Consider the following 15908-nt stretch of genomic DNA (forward strand, 5'->3'; position numbering starts at 1 on the left):
CTGTGGTAAATCGAGTTTCAAGACTGGGTTTTCAAACAGGGACTGAATAACATTTAGTTGTTACTTGTAGCAGCTGATAGAAGCTTTTACTTTGCCTTAATACGAAGTAGAGTTGCGCACTGCAAAACAGAGGAAGAACTTTAAATGGTTAATACTTTTTGTTCGGGAACCCAAAGGTATTGTTTAATGCAATGATACGAAGCACACAAACGTCATAGCCGCAAGCGAGCCGGACATTATCCTGCTTGTATAGAGAGCTAAACGCTGGTATACAGGGCAATTAAGACTCGCCTCAGCTCTGCTCACAAGAAGTGATTTCCTTCACTTTGTTTTTCTTGATTCTACATGGAAATCACGCAGGTCAACGATCTAAACTTAGACCTTGCGTTATTTTATGCGCGTCATGGTCTGGGCGCTAGGCTCTTCTTCCTGGACTGGATAGACCGTGAACCCTCCCTCTTCCCCCAATGTCCAATCCCCTCCCCTTCCCTCCTCCCCTCCTCCCTCTCCCTCGCCTTGCCACACATTCCTCCTAAAACATCGACAACATGTCTCATTTCTGAAAAGCAATACAGGTTCAGTTCCGAATAAGACCATCTTTTAATATTTGCGAAAGGTTTAATATCGAAACCCAGCTCAAACTGTCAAAACGAATTTTTATTCATTTATCTGAACGCATAGGAAAACGAGTGTACGTTTTACTTTAGTTCGTTAAAACAAGAATACAAATTGTACACGTCAGTTTGATGTAGAAAAAAAAATACACAGTATTCAATTTACAAAACAGCACATTATTTACACTCTGATATAAAACAAGAGGAATCGTTTAACGGCGACATGTACAGCAGAACAGGCTGCATAGCAGTCTAATAACCCTTCTTGATTTGCTGCATTTCTTTCTTGCTGGAAACTGGTGAGGAGATAACATGTCATTAATTCATATATCTTATTACTCTAATTTCAATTTACTCTGTTTACAGACATCTGTGTTTAAAATACCGCACATGAGCAAGCAAAATTTTATATTACAAGTTCCTTTGGCAATTAGCTTTGCTACCGTTTGGCCTCTATCTGAAGGTTGGGATGGTGGCATTTCAGATCCTATACAGGATAGTGTAGGGGCAGTTTAAACTCACTGTGGGAGGGGGGTGTCGAACCCAATTGTTGCAGTAGACTGGTGTTAATGTTATCGGCCTTCTTCAGAAGTCTTAGTTGTTATTGTTATCCAAACATTACTCGAGGTGATAATACAGAATGAGGTAGCACTTAGTCCAGAATCTCTATTTTTATTGGGGGGGGGGGGGGGGGAGGGAGGGGGTTGGTATAGTCATAAAATATTTTGATTCTGTCGTTAGATACAAAGATTGCACAGTGCAGACTTTTGTATCGTACTCATGATTTTAGTTTCCTAGCTCTTCGCGTGATTTAGTTGACACATTTTTGATGTGTGATTGTATTCTCAATACTCACTTCCTGCAGTGGTTCAAGCACTTTCTTAAGTTCTGTCAGTTCACTGTTAGAGAGAAAAAAGAAAAACGATCTTACTCACAGATTGTCCACGGACGTATTTCAAACTAATATTAAAAATCTCTCAGTTCTCAAAGAGTTCAAAGAGTTCTCAGCCTCTTCCCGTTTGGTAATCATATCCTTACTTCTTTAATTATTATATTTATTATGCATTGAGACTTACAGTGTAATCCAACCCGAACTAATCATAAACTGAAATTTAATCAAGTATGACTGGCCCTTATCATTCCTTCCAGTGAGATGGTGGAACTTCACAAAGCGCAACAAGTTCTGCTTAGTTAAACCAATTCTCTCACTTCACTACAGTCACTCTAACTTCCAATATATGGTCATCGTGTCATTAATATAATAGTTTAGGTAACTCGATTCTCTACTTTGTGGACTTACCTATCTTTCTTTGCAAGTTCATTCACAGCCTGAAAAAGAAAAGGACAAGTTAGACTAATTACCTTGACAAGCTAGGATTACTGATCCTAAATTAAGCCGCGTTTCATAATGACAAGTGCAAGGTAATCGCATTAGACCTTTTCAAATCAGGGTAAATACGGCTTTGGGCCTGTCTCGCTAAGCCATCAAGTAAGGGCTTACAAAATGTCCTCGCATTTTGTGTTTGTTTCAGGTATTTCATTTGGTGAAAAATAACTTCAGGATAAATGCCTTTTGCCATGCTTTCTCCAGTACTCACTGAATCAAAATCTGAAATTACAAACAGCAGGGAGGTTTGTTGAAGTAACAGTTTCTTTCGTTCTTTCTCACCTGTTGTTTCCAAACTGAGAATTCCTCGACCTTTCTTGGGCCCTGCCTAAATTAAAGTAAAGTAAAAAATGGTATAAATAAATGAATCAAATATATGCTGCCGATAGTCGGTTCGCATCCTTAATTAAAATTCCTTTTCATTTCGTGCAAGGATGTTCAAAATAACCGCTAGGTTGTTATTGAAATAAAATCAAGTTAATGGGTTGAAAGCATGAAAAGACTGTTTTCACCTGTTAAGTTCATCTATTTCCAGAGAAAGTGACTGCGAAAATAAATACAAACAAACAAATTATTGACGATAAGAACACTTTTCACTCATCATGGCATTCCCTTAGGATTCACAAGTCTTCACCATCCTTCTTGACGATAGCGGTTCGTGGATCACAGACGGGCTGGTGATTTTAGATTGAATAGCAAGGGAATACCTAAGTAGCATGGCGATAATTCGTCTGTACTGCTGTTGTGGCAAAGCAGCGTATGTGCTTTTTCAGCGAGGAGTTTATATCAAGCAAAAGAAATTTCAAACCACCCATTACTTTGTGCCGTCCCGCGCCAGTTTAAGCTGGATCCCACTTTCAGTTGACACGGCGCGCCTAGTCACTGTTTTGTACTTCGCTGTTTTAATCTCATTCGTGACAAACTTGTCAAATATTTTACAGAAATCCGTCTACAATGGTACTAATTTTATCCATTTTCCCGGACATCACATTCCTAGAATCCAGTACCCATCCATTTTGTTAAGCTCAATTCAGCCAAAACTATGTCCTATCTGAGCCTAGATTCCAGTGTTCACCTACGCGTTATCAAAGATGCTATTAAAGTTGACGTCACCGTTTGAATCCACGCTTACAACACAGCTCGCTTCCTGTATTGACAGCGTTAAGGCTTGGAAACTAGGCTAGACCTATCCACGAATGAACCTTAAACAAGAAAATGCCGCTTTGTCCCCACCTTCTGGCGACATGACACAAACCAAAAGCTTTCATAGTTTTAATACCTTATCGATGTTCTCCATCTTGTTAAGCATTTCTGCCATCTCACTATAAAGACAAACACAAGTATTTAAGCAAACCTTGCATTTTCACGAAAAGAAAGAAAGAGGATTTTAAAATTTCGCCAATCTGCCATTTACCTTTTCATCTTTACCTTAAATTCCTACAAGATATAGAAAAAATAACACAGTTTAGAATAATTGATAAGCCACAATACAAGCAATTCATGCGGGCTTCTCTTTGACAGTTGTAGGTAACAGAACAAAATTGCAAGTGCGACGAATTTTATGGTAGTTCCTGGTTTTAGTATTAAGAAAATGATATGAAAAGAAGGTAAACGCTCCGAAACTGAATCTAAAAAAGTTTTTTTTTTTTATTTTTATCAATTATATCAATTTTTAGAACATATAAGGTGGTCTTCTGTTCAGTTTCGTTAAATAAAAACCAATTTAATTCTTCCAACCAATCATAACAAACGTTTGCAACCTAATGAGCCAATCAGAACTCGAAACAACTACAAGAAACTGGCCTAAAGCGCGGGAAAACTGTGTCTGCGAGCGAGTTCCCGATTGGTTTTCACTTCACTTCTAAAAAGTTAAGAACCATTCGTGGTGACTGGTAAAGCATATATGACAAAACAAATGACCTTTTTGACTTGTTACGGTATTATAATCCCGGGAATAATCCCTTTTCATTTGTTGTTGTTTTTGTTTACGCCTTTGCTTGTTTGTTTGTTTTTTGTTCTTCTTTTAAACTACCGAATTCAAAATATATAGTTATCGCAGAAATACTGAATGGTGTATCTATAGTTTGAGGTCTAGAAGTTGTCTCATTTTTTCATGCATTTACGTAGTGGTTTATTCATCAGCTAGCGCAGCTATAGTAAAGTACCTCCACTCTCCTGTTCTCTTCATCCAAGGCCGCAGTCTAAAAGAAATTAAGCAAGAAAGCACTTAAAACAATGAAGGCGAAACTTTTCTTCTACAAAGAACTTTAAAGAGAACATTTACTATCCATTATTCCATTTGCAAACCATTCTTCAACAACAACAACAACAACAACAACAACAACACTTTATTAAAACAGACAGTTACAAGCTGGTTATATACCTACGCGCAAATAGCTGGTCGGTACGGGTAGGTACGTCTATACTAAACTAAATACAAATAAATTTTGGTGTTTACAAATTGACTAAAATAAAAGTTAAACAAGTAGTAAACAAACAAGTGACGCAAAAGGGATTCGCTAGCTGATAGAAATTAAAGGATTGTTACCAACATTTGTATTTTGTTTAAATCGTCGCAATTTGTGTTTTCAAAATCGCTGATCTTTTATACTTTACTTTCTACGCGACATCTGAGTCCTAACTTTTGGAATGATTGTGGTGTCTTGTATGGTCCATGACCGAATCGGTAAAACAACTAAAATTAAAGTTCATATTAGTTAATAGGAAACTTACAAACTGGTCGTTCTCTTTCTGAAGCTCGCTGTTCACATCCAGTTGTTTCCTAAACAGAAAACAAATCAAGCTTATTAGGGACCGTTTATTTTTTATGAGCATGGGGGGGCTGGTGGGATTTGGTTAATTGCCACTACGAAACTGTATGACCCCCCCAGCATGCAATTTTTTTCCACATGGCCCTCTAAGCAGAAACTATTTTTTTCTGATGATCACTCAATTTTTTTTTTGGTAGCCCCCCCCCCCCCCCTTTAGTGCCATTTTTTTTTTCTCGTGCCCCCCCCCCCCCCTTAAATCCCACCAGCCCCCACATGCTCATAAAAAATGAACGGTCCCTTAGTCATAAAATTTAGAATCATTGGCAGTCAAAGGAGCAGTAAAATCCTTTCTGTCAGGCCTGAAAAAGCGGACACTTTTGTTTGACCCAAACAACTACTAAGTTTGGATTCAGCCAACTCACAAAACGACCATAGGCCGACCAAGAGCTTAAGTAATCCCTTGGTTCCGTGATGATCAAGTGCTTCTTGCACTTTGGAGACCTAAATAAGAAGAAATGAAATGAGATCAAACCAGCCAATCAATCAATCAATCAATCAATCAATCAATCAATCAATCAATCAATCAATCAATCAATCAATCAATCAAACAATTAACGAACCAATTAAACAATATATCAATAGATACGTATGGTAGTGAGCTAGTCGATAACTTGAATAAAACCATTTCCCTCTTTACAGTTGAATATGGCACTGGAATGTAAGTTTTAGGTAAGATCAAGTATCAAAGCTCCACATTCTACAACACAAGGCGATCATTTATTAACAGCCCTCTTGCATTTAAACCTACCTCGGCGAATTTAGGGATGTGGGCCACGTGACTTCTTAGAGCAAGGAAACTATTTTAGTTCGAGTTTGTATAAACCCACCGGCTCTTTGCAGCTCTTTCCTTCACTTTTCATTTGTTTCAGTTCACTATACGGAAAAGAGGAAGAAACGTATTAAAATAACGTTTTAGGTGATGGCTGTCGATAAACTATTACTCAGGCAATCTTAACAAACAGATATAAAACGAGAGAATGAAAAAAGAGAATCGATAAAGCGATTCCAGCAAGTGATACAAGCTTCTAACAGTATTTATACTATCCACATGGATCCGTTTTCAAGATTTCAACCTGAGGTCATTCCCCATGCTCCTAAAAAGGTCACCATTTTGTCTTTTCTATTTGAATTTATTAACAAGCCATACTATAGCACGTCAAGTTTTGGATTCACCTATAAGTAGTGCAAATAGAGATATATCATTAACCAGAGAATATGACTTGCTGCTCCATATATTTACCTCTCCATCTGCTGCCTCGTTTCCAGGACGGTCTGTTGATCAAGTAAAATAGAAAATAAGAAAAAAGGAAGAAAAGCTTTAAGGGTGGGAAGTACTTGCTGAACGATTTTAGTAATGTAGTGAAGAGTCTATTTAGAGGGAGAACCGATAACTTTGAAATTAACCTGCAAGAGAAAACGTCTTTTCTGGCACAGACAAACACAAGGAACAACTTTACTTTGAAGCAGAGGAAAGCGAAAGCGACCGGGTGATATAATTAAACATACCTGAAAACTTTCGTTCACTTCATCTAAAGAGGCCTTTCGCTTTTCCCTCTATATTAAAATAACAACAACAACCAAAATACGATAAATAAACAGTGTACCAATCTGCTCTAGAATTATTTTAAAATGAGTATCCTAAAACCCTTCAAAAAAGACGTCTCTTTGTATATAAGTTTTGGATCATATTTTTTGCAATACGTTTATATACTCTGTGCAAATGCTATTAGTCTTCTGATTGGCCAGCACTTCGAGATATGGGGTGTATGGGAACACATTTTTTTAATGTTTAATATTTTGGAACAATATTATAACTAATCTGATCAACAACCATTTGGTTTATTCTCAGAAGACCTTCACGAACTAAATTTGTTTCAAGAAAAGTTGAATATGAAACTTAAACTAAGAAAATATAACAGTACAGTTTAGCGTAAATGAGATCATCAGGTACCTCTTGCTTCTTTTCTTCTTTTTTTTGGACCAAATTCTCAATATCCCTGCGAATAAACAGAAGTGCATACTTTAAGAAGGTGCTTTTTAAAAAAAATATTTAACTGACATGTAAAAATAAACATTTGGAGAGGTTTGGAAAATTCGTTCTATTTTTGCTGCGATCATTTTGAAAGGTACACTGAGTGAACGTGTAACACAAAGCAATAAACAAGTAACGAGAGAGCTGATGGTTCGGAGTAATAATGCCATAAATAAAATAATTAACATAGAGTTGAGTTTAATATGAAGTTCTTTTTCAGTGTTGCTATACTTAATATAATCTAAGCCACATAATATTTTCAGTGTGTGATTCTAAACATCAGAGCTAACAGATATAAATAAACGGTGCATACCTTTTGACTTCATTCTTTTTCTAAAATAAAGAAAAGGTTATTAGTATTAACCATATTATTTTCAATTTAAAGTATTTCTTTGTGAAGTTTAATGCTCGGGCCCCACTTGTGCTATAAAGACTGCCGAGGGTAAATGAAAGTTGTTACCAATTTTTTTAATATGACATGATAATAATAATATGATGGTGATGATGATGATGATGATGATGATGATGATGATGATGATGATGATGACTTGACAGCGATGACTTTGTGATTAAGTGATCAGCCCTTGAACTTTCCTTTAAAGATGCCCAATGCGATACAATTGCACTTTTACATTTTCATTGAAGAATAACCAACCATAACTAGTGTCTTCCCGTTATCTTTCTCTAACTCCTTTTTTATTGCAGGAAGACAATGACATAAAAAGCTCTATATGCTTTATTTAGTTCATTGTCGTTCTGACTCAACTAGGACTTATTAGTGATGGAGTAAGTTCTAATAGAAGAAAGATCCTCCCAGTTACTATGCAACTTAAGCAGTTGCGAAAATAAAGCCTGAAAAAAAAATTCATGCTTGAACGGGATTCGAACCCATGACCTCTGCAATGCCGGTGCAGTGCATGGGTTCGAATCAAGTTCAAGACTGAATTTTTTTTCAGGCTTTCTTTCCGCAACTGCTTAAGTTCCGTAGTATACGTAATTGCGAGGATCTTTTCTCTATTCGATCTTTCATCCGCAGTTCAAATATATGTTTCATATATTTACATTTTCAAAACAATTTCAAAACCTTTTTGGTATAAATTTGGTAATCATGATTAACATGACGATGACGACGATGACATTGTTGACTTTGTCTGTAATGGTGATGGTCGTGATAAAGAGAGGAATACTTTTGTATCGTTTTAAATTAATCGAGAGTTTGCTCGTTAGAAAGGCAAAACAGGGCTTTCGGTTCTGTTGTTAACATTTAGGGAAATTACCTCTTCTTGATCAATATTGTTTCCATCGCCTGTCAGCTCCTGAAGTGTCCTAGAAAGAAACACAAAGTAATAAAATAACACTTAACAATTTTTTTTCAAGTAAAAGTAACACACCATAGCTAATTTCCTCCTGTAATCTCTCTCTAAGTTATCAGGTCGCATTTTTTTGTTTTGTTATATTATTTCAGTGAACACTCACCCGTGGAAGTCGGTATTTCTTTCTCTTAGCCTTTTTAAATCACCCTGTTGACAGATGATAGATAGATGCACTTATAAACAAGAACGCTAAACTAAAAATGTTTGGAATACATTCCTGAAAGGTTCACATTTCCCTTCCTTGCTAATTCAATCCTTCATCAACTCACATACAGTGTTTACCATCCCACGCCAATACCCCCCTCCTCTACGCCAATTTTAATCCTGTTCTTATTCCTAATCTCCTGAGTCCGTTTATACTTCGCTATCCCACAACCCTTGTCTCATTGTGTCTTTTCTTTTTGTTCTCAACCGTAATCTCCATTTTTTCTTTTTATATGATTTCTAATCACCTGATTCCCTTCTTTGTTTCTGTCCCATAATCTCGTCTTCCTTCTCACATGACTCTCGTCTCGTACTATTCTCTCTATTTAATTGGCCCTACCGTATGTACCTTTTTTCCCTGTGAACATAATATCCCACTGTTCCCCTTATTCTTCATTTTAATGTTTTATCCCCCTGTTCCCAACATTATCCACTGTGACAATTCAGAACCTTTACAGGGTAGTGTGGGGACAGTTCAGGCTTACTGTGGGAGGGTGGTGTCCAAGACGGTTGTTGCTTTAAAAAAGCTAAGAGGACCACTGTGAATCTAAGGACAGGTCCGTCCATACGAATGAATTATTGTTTGAACTTTTGCAATGCATACATTTTCATGTTTCGTAGGCAATTAAACGCATCGGTAACGATCTACTGAGTCAGATCTTTTTTTGGTGACGTCAAGGATTAACCCATGCCTCACGCGGACACTGAGAGCCTATCTCAGCAATAACGGTACCCGACTGTGGACACTATGCAATCTCTAGGATTGTTTACCTTGAAAAAAAAAGGGGCCAATTAGGCCACATATGATATTTATTTAATGTAAGTTCTTGTCCAGGTTTCGATTCCACTCGACGACAAAAAAGTCACCGAACGGTCGAGACTCTTCTGCGTCTTGGATTCTATACACCTAAAAACCACTAGGCTGGTGATTTTAGATTGGACAGCGAGAGAATATCTTAGTTGTAAAGTCATGATTCATCTCCTGTTTCCTTTTGTGGCAAGGCAGCAGTTGTGGTTTTAAGCAAAGCGTTTACACCAAGCAAAAAGAGTTTAAGACCACCTTTTTAAGGCCGGATCCCACTTTGTCGTGGTGGTCACTGTTTCGTTCTTCAATGTCTTAAATCTTATTCTCAACAAACATGTCAAATACACTAAACAAATCCGTCTACAATGGTATCCACTAATTTAATCCATTTTCCCGGACATCTCATTCCTAGAATCCCGCACCCGGCCATCCATTTTCTTTAGGTCAACCCAGCCAAAGCTATGCCCTCTCTAAGCCTGGTTTCCAGTCTTCGCTGACGTATTATCGAAGATGCTATTAAAGTTGATGTTATTGTTCGAACTCATGAATTTTATAATTTCGCCAATCTCCCATTTACCTTTCCATTTGCCCTTTCAGTTCCTACCATAGGAACTAAAAGCAAAGATGGAAAGGTATTTGACAGCATGTGACAGTACGTAGAAACAATAACACATAGATCATCGTAGCCCTTTTCCCTGTTCCTTTGTTTATCCCTCCGTTCTTCCTCTCCCCCCTGTACCCATCCTTGTCCCTTAGTTACCCCTGCTTTTCTTGTTTTTACCGTTCCCTCTCCAGTTTACTTTTTCACCCATTCGCCATCTCCTAATTTCATCATTTTCCCCATTTTACCCAGTTCAGACCGTTCTACCAGCCCCCATTGTTTGTATATTATTTTCCTAAGAGGAAAAATCAAGCTTATTATTTCTCTAAATTACAAACCTGGGCCTTCTCTTTTCTGGCCTGAATTTTTTTCTTGGCTGCAGTCAACCGCGTGTATTGCATACTGCGACGAATTCAAAAGTAATAAGGATATTTAATGGCAGTTACTTTCCTATTCTGTTCTTCTAGTTAGCAAGAACTCGTTGGAAGAAAATAATTTTATTTCTGCTATCGCCTCTTCGAAGAGCCTTTAACAATACAGACGCTTAGTGAAGGAAAAGAGGCTTTATTTCCGTTGGCTGTATGTGGTCTGTCCGATGGATATGTATAAAAATCCAATTGTAAAATATTTTAATTAAAATAAATGTTTGAAACAACAACCGCTTACTCCGTTTCCCTGGTTACCACTTTCAAGTAATCTTCCCTAGACTTTAGTTTCTCTTTTAACCTCTAAAACAAAAAGGAAGAAAGAAGAAAAAAGAATGAATGAATGAATGAATGAATGAATGAATGAATGAATGAATGAATGAATGAATGAATGAATGAATGAATGAATGAATGAATGAATGAATGAATAAATGACTGACTGACTGACTGACTGACTGACTGACTGACTGACTGACTGACTGACTGACTGACTGACTGACTGGCTGACTGACTGACTGACTGACTGACTGACTGACTGACTGATTGACTGACTGACTGGCTGACTGACTGACTGACTGACTGACTGGCTGACTGACTGACTGACTGAATGAATGAATAACAATTCTATCGGCGATTTCATGAATAACAAAGGATACTTTTTGTCTAGGTGTTCTATGTTAGCTTCCGCTGTGTAATAAATATCAGTTTCAAAATATTTTTTTAACAAATCCCATGAAAATACGGAAATCTGGACTTGCAACTCAGTAGTTGGTCCCCTAAATTTTACAAAGAATCATGCACATGTCTTGATATTAAGCTTTTATTATTTCAGTATCGTTGGACTCTCTTTTAGCAGATCGCTCTTAAGCCTTGACATGAAATATCCGCCTCTCAGAGCGGTTCAGTCTTATATTTTCTTATGAAATTCAATTCGTCTTCAAACATTTCCAATAGAATTTCCCTCAGCATCACAGGCATTGCTCTTACTAGTTAGATCTCTCTTGAATATCAAAATGTACTTTTTTTTATTTTGTGGCTGATGACAATTTAAAAATCGTCAAAAGCAAGAAAATAAAGTAAGTGCATTTCTTTTTCATTTTGAAGAATTTATCTTCGAAATGATGAAGAACTTTTGTCCGCATCTCTCATTTTTCCTTTTAATATATCGCAGTGTATTACTTTATTTCAGTTGCTGATGACAATTTAAATTCTTCTTCGTTTCGAAGAAATTTTCATGGAAGTGGTGAAGAATTTTTGTCTGCATTTCTTATTTTTCTATTTAATATATCGTAATGTACTTACCTCATTTTCACGCTCCTGGTAATTCAACTTTTTCTCCAGCTCGAAAAAATTATTTCTTCGATCTAAAATAAAAGCAGATTTTATTGCTTTTAGAATCACCTTATGGACTCTTCCAATTTTTTTTCCTGATACTTAGCAAACGAAAGCTATTCAAGCCAATTAATATCGGTCGACCAGATAATACATCTTTTCTGGAATTTCCCCCAAAATGCCAATCCTTGCATGCTTATCTCATCCCCCCTACTTCCCCAAGTTTTGTGCACAATTTGTGTTACTATAAATCGATTTTTTTATTGATTTTGAAGACTAAAATGTTGACAACTGATCAAGATTAAGTAAAACGTCGTACTTATTTGCGCAACAAGCTGCCATCAGTTGTTATGAGAGACATTTGAAAAACATTCTTCTCAGAAACAAGGAATCAAGAACTCACAGACCAACTCAGTGTCCATGACAAGCTGAATTGTCAACGGGAATTGGAAAAGTAAACGAGTCTATAAAAATGAAAAGGATTAATTTTAGAAGCTTTTTTCTGGCTTTTTATTGATTGGTTATTACTTTTTACTTAAGTAAGATTTGAAAGCCTTATTGGGTTCGAAAACTCCGAGTAAATTTTCTAATATCGCCGACTTAGGAAGATTTACTCAAAGTTTTCGAAATAACCAATGAAACGACTTTATATTTATTTATTTATTTATTCATTTATTTATTTATTTATTTATTTATTTAACTTAGAAGTTGGGGGGTTACCAGAAAGCACCGCTAACTTTTTGTTGACAATGGTACACAATGTTCGCGCGCTAAACCACGCGTAGAACTTAGTTGCAAGCGTCAGATTACCAAACAAAAATTTCGCAACAATTTAAGAGAACAATGTAAAAAATATGTTAGTTTATAACAAACCTGTTGCAGTTTAATGAAACATTAAAGTTAAAGCGATACAAGAAACCACTTTCACGGAAGGACTGATGTGTCAAGATAGATTTTCCTGTAAGGCTTGCATCTCCGCGCGTGCAAGGGTGAAAGATTTGGGAAGTGGCGAGAAAATGGCTGACTCGACAAGATGCGATTCGCATTGGGTCATTTTCATTGACCAGTCAGATTGGAGAACATGATCGATTTTACCAAATGTTTTCTCCAAAAACAAACATCTGGGTACGAGATTAGGGCTTTTATTCACTGCGTTGCTTTCATCAACATTTTCTGAAAACTCCGAGTAAATTTCCGTTATGACGTCAATCTTAATGACATTTGGAATTCGATGCGCGCCACTCTTCTAAAGTTCTAAGCATTCTTGGAATGACGTAATAAAAGGATTTTTTAACCTCTACCGTAACCATAGCAGGCGTAAAAAATAAACAATTAAATACAACTAAACACTGTTTGCACCTTTCCATAAATGTGTATTACTCCATAAAATATATCGTTTGAAGTTCTTACACCCGTCTTTCTTTCAAAACGTATGAAAGTTAAGTGATGTATTGAATTGGAGTCAAAAACAAATTTTGTAGTGGTGTAGTTTTTCTGCGCTTATCACAAAATAACTCCTGAACACATTGCGTCCCTATTGTGTTTTAAAATTCTAAGATAACGCCCAAGGATCAAAGGCTTCGGAAATGTTATGTTCGGCAACTGTAAGTTGGGGAACATTGCAGCAAAAAGTGCAGGGCGGAGTTCTTATTCCGACGGGATCCGAATGAGATGTTAGAAGCGAGCGATCAAGGAGAATCCACAAATGAAAGCGCAAACTGAACAGCCTTTAACATTTGACTACTTAAGGTTTGCTTACTAACCTGATGGACGGCCAGAAGCCATTTTCTTAGCTTTTTGCTTGTCACTTTCTTTATATGTCACGCTGTAAAGATTTCTGAGTCGCTTTTCCAACGTTTCCCGAAAACTCCGAGTAAATTTACCTTTATGACGTAGCGTAGTTTTAAATGCGCGCGCCAAGTCTGGTTGCTAGTGCGCTATAGCGTTCTTTTTGGTCAGCAGCTTGTGATTGAAGAAACAACTGATTTAATATTCTTGTCATCATAAGCTCTAGGGAAATTGCACTGCAACTGAGAAAAGTTTGTTCAAAACCTGCAATCAGGCTTTTGTTCTTTTTTCCGGGGGGGGCGAAAGTGTGGCAGCGCGAGAGTCGGCGGTCGGGACCCTAGCGCTGTTACACTTTCGCGCTCTCGCGAAAAAAAGAACGCCTGATCGCAGGTTAAGTTTGTTTAAGCTCTCTTATATCAACCCAAACTACACCCAGAGTGCAGCAGCTAGTCTCGTGGTTTTTCCAGTCGTTTTCTTCTATTTATTTCGTAAATAATGTCTTTTAAAATGGTCAAGTCAAGTGAGGATTGTTGAGTCACGTGACCAAGCGTTTTCTTTGAATCCCAAGGGAAAACCAAAAGCATATCGCCCTCGACTTGCCTTCAAAGAGAGCACAAAACATGAAGCCGTACCGTGTTACGGAAAGTTTCTTTTCTTTTGTTTTCTTTTTTTATTTTTTAAAGGGGTTTATTACCTAACGCATGCTGAGTAAAAACGGCGAGAACAGACACATGACTAGTTCCCCGTGAGTGCAATTTGATTTCATTTGACGGGAATTAGGACTCTATCAGTTTTGTTGAAATACATGTCAACCAGACTTTTTTGAAAAGGAGGTCGATGAAAACTTAAGCTCTTTTTATTGCACGAGAAGGAACAGAAAAGCGCAGAGGAAACAAGACAGGAGGAAAAAGAGAGAGGAAAGGAAAAAAAAAAAGACTACGCAACTTGTTGTTTTTATATTGGCAACTTCGGACAAAAAACAGTCGCAGCGCACGACTTGAGCGGACCAATTGTCAATAGTCGGGGTAGATGTGTTTTCAGTCTTATAGCCTTTGTAATGTGACACTTGCGCTTGACTTTCTACAAATAAAACGCTTTACACCAATGATTAGCAATATGGATAGTCAAGGGTAATCCTACAGACTAGTGAAACTTGGCAGGTAGCTCAGTTTGTTTTGGGGTATAAAGAGAATTGGTAATTCCTTCTGGGAACTTTTTCATTTTGAAATAATGATCAAGCAGTCAAGTGTCATGTTCTTCTAAACGAGTCGCTATTCTGGTTTTGTTGGTTTCAATCGATCATTCCATTCCATTCCGGTATTTGCAGCAAAGGAGAAAGTCGTCTTCACGACGAGGTTACTCGCACCAGTGCCTGTTCTGCATTCAAGATGGTGTCTTGCTAAGGACGAAATGTTTTTCTCTGGAGGTCACGACATCTTCAACTTAAACTTTTAACTGCTTTCTGGAGATTGCAGAAAAGGGAGTTTGAAGGCCGCAAAACGCTGCCGGCTCTGCAACAGAAGAAAGCGGCCATGCTAGCTTTCGAACATATCCCGGGCAGAGATTCCGAAAGCGAAATGGAGCGTTATGGATTAATCACAACAAAACTGAAAGATTAGTAAACTGTACAAACTGACCGATCGGTGATTCCCAGAGCGTGGCCACATTTTCAAGGAAGATATGAAAAATGGCGTCGCGATTGCAGATGTTATTGATCCATGTAAGCTTATATGATTTTGGGAAAGAGTTCTGTGAAGAGGGAAAGTACCCTTGTTGCCTTGGAGACAGCCTATTAACAGTTTTTCTGGGTTGATCACCGTAAGCGAAGTAGCCTTTTTCAAGGGTATTCATGTTGCGAGTATAAATATTCTCTCTTTTAATAATATTAATCTCTAGCCATTCTCTGTGGATCAGGAACTCTGACAGCAAACCTTTCTGTGGTTTGGGAGAGCCCCTGTTATAATACTGGTGATTTAGGCCTATTACAGACACTGTTCCACTCATATGCTGAACCTGGCAAAAGAGTGGAATCTGAATCAGTTTGGCACAGCAAACATTGTTAATTTTGACAGGGTCTACTACATTATGCAACACTGGAGAGGCAGCTGATTTAGATACTGTTCCTATCATGTGCTAAACTTAATGCATCATGAAATTACCCATTAACAAAGTTACTGGTTAAAATGATTTGTAAAAGATTAAAACCTTTCGGCAGCCTGTCTGCCACCTTCAACAGATATAAATGATGTGTGAAAAATAAATAAAAAAATTAAAAAAATTAAATACAGCAAAGTAGTACACAATAACTAAAATACAATATTGTTAAAAGGTTGTTGACAAGGATGCTATTTATTTAGCATTTTTATATTTTATTATTAAAAAGTTTATATGAAAGTGTCAGAATTACTATTTGTTTAAAAGGGTGCTATAATGTTTTGGAAGCGGGCATGAGTTGTTATCAGGTAGGATTTTTTCACTATAGCTAAAAAAATTTGGCCAAGATTAAAGTGTCTGAC

At 37.2% G+C, this 15908-nt stretch overlaps 1 protein-coding gene and 1 long non-coding RNA gene across 2 annotated transcripts in view; one reads left to right on the forward strand and one right to left on the reverse strand.

Annotated features, from left to right (window-relative positions):
- LOC146466354 (uncharacterized) overlaps positions 1 to 15908 on the forward strand; it is a 233511-nt gene that overhangs the window by 25402 nt on the left and 192201 nt on the right. The window lies entirely within an intron of this gene.
- Positions 637 to 1515, reverse strand: LOC146466356 (uncharacterized). Its single transcript, XR_014868068.1, has 2 exons — positions 1471 to 1515; positions 637 to 910 (listed from the first exon to the last, which is right to left on the reverse strand). It is a non-coding gene; the product is annotated as an uncharacterized LOC146466356 (long non-coding RNA).

Source organism: Pavona decussata, unplaced genomic scaffold (genome assembly GCF_977016875.1).
Source record: "Pavona decussata unplaced genomic scaffold, jaPavDecu1.1 SCAFFOLD_145, whole genome shotgun sequence".
Taxonomy (NCBI): Eukaryota; Metazoa; Cnidaria; class Anthozoa; order Scleractinia; family Agariciidae; genus Pavona; species Pavona decussata.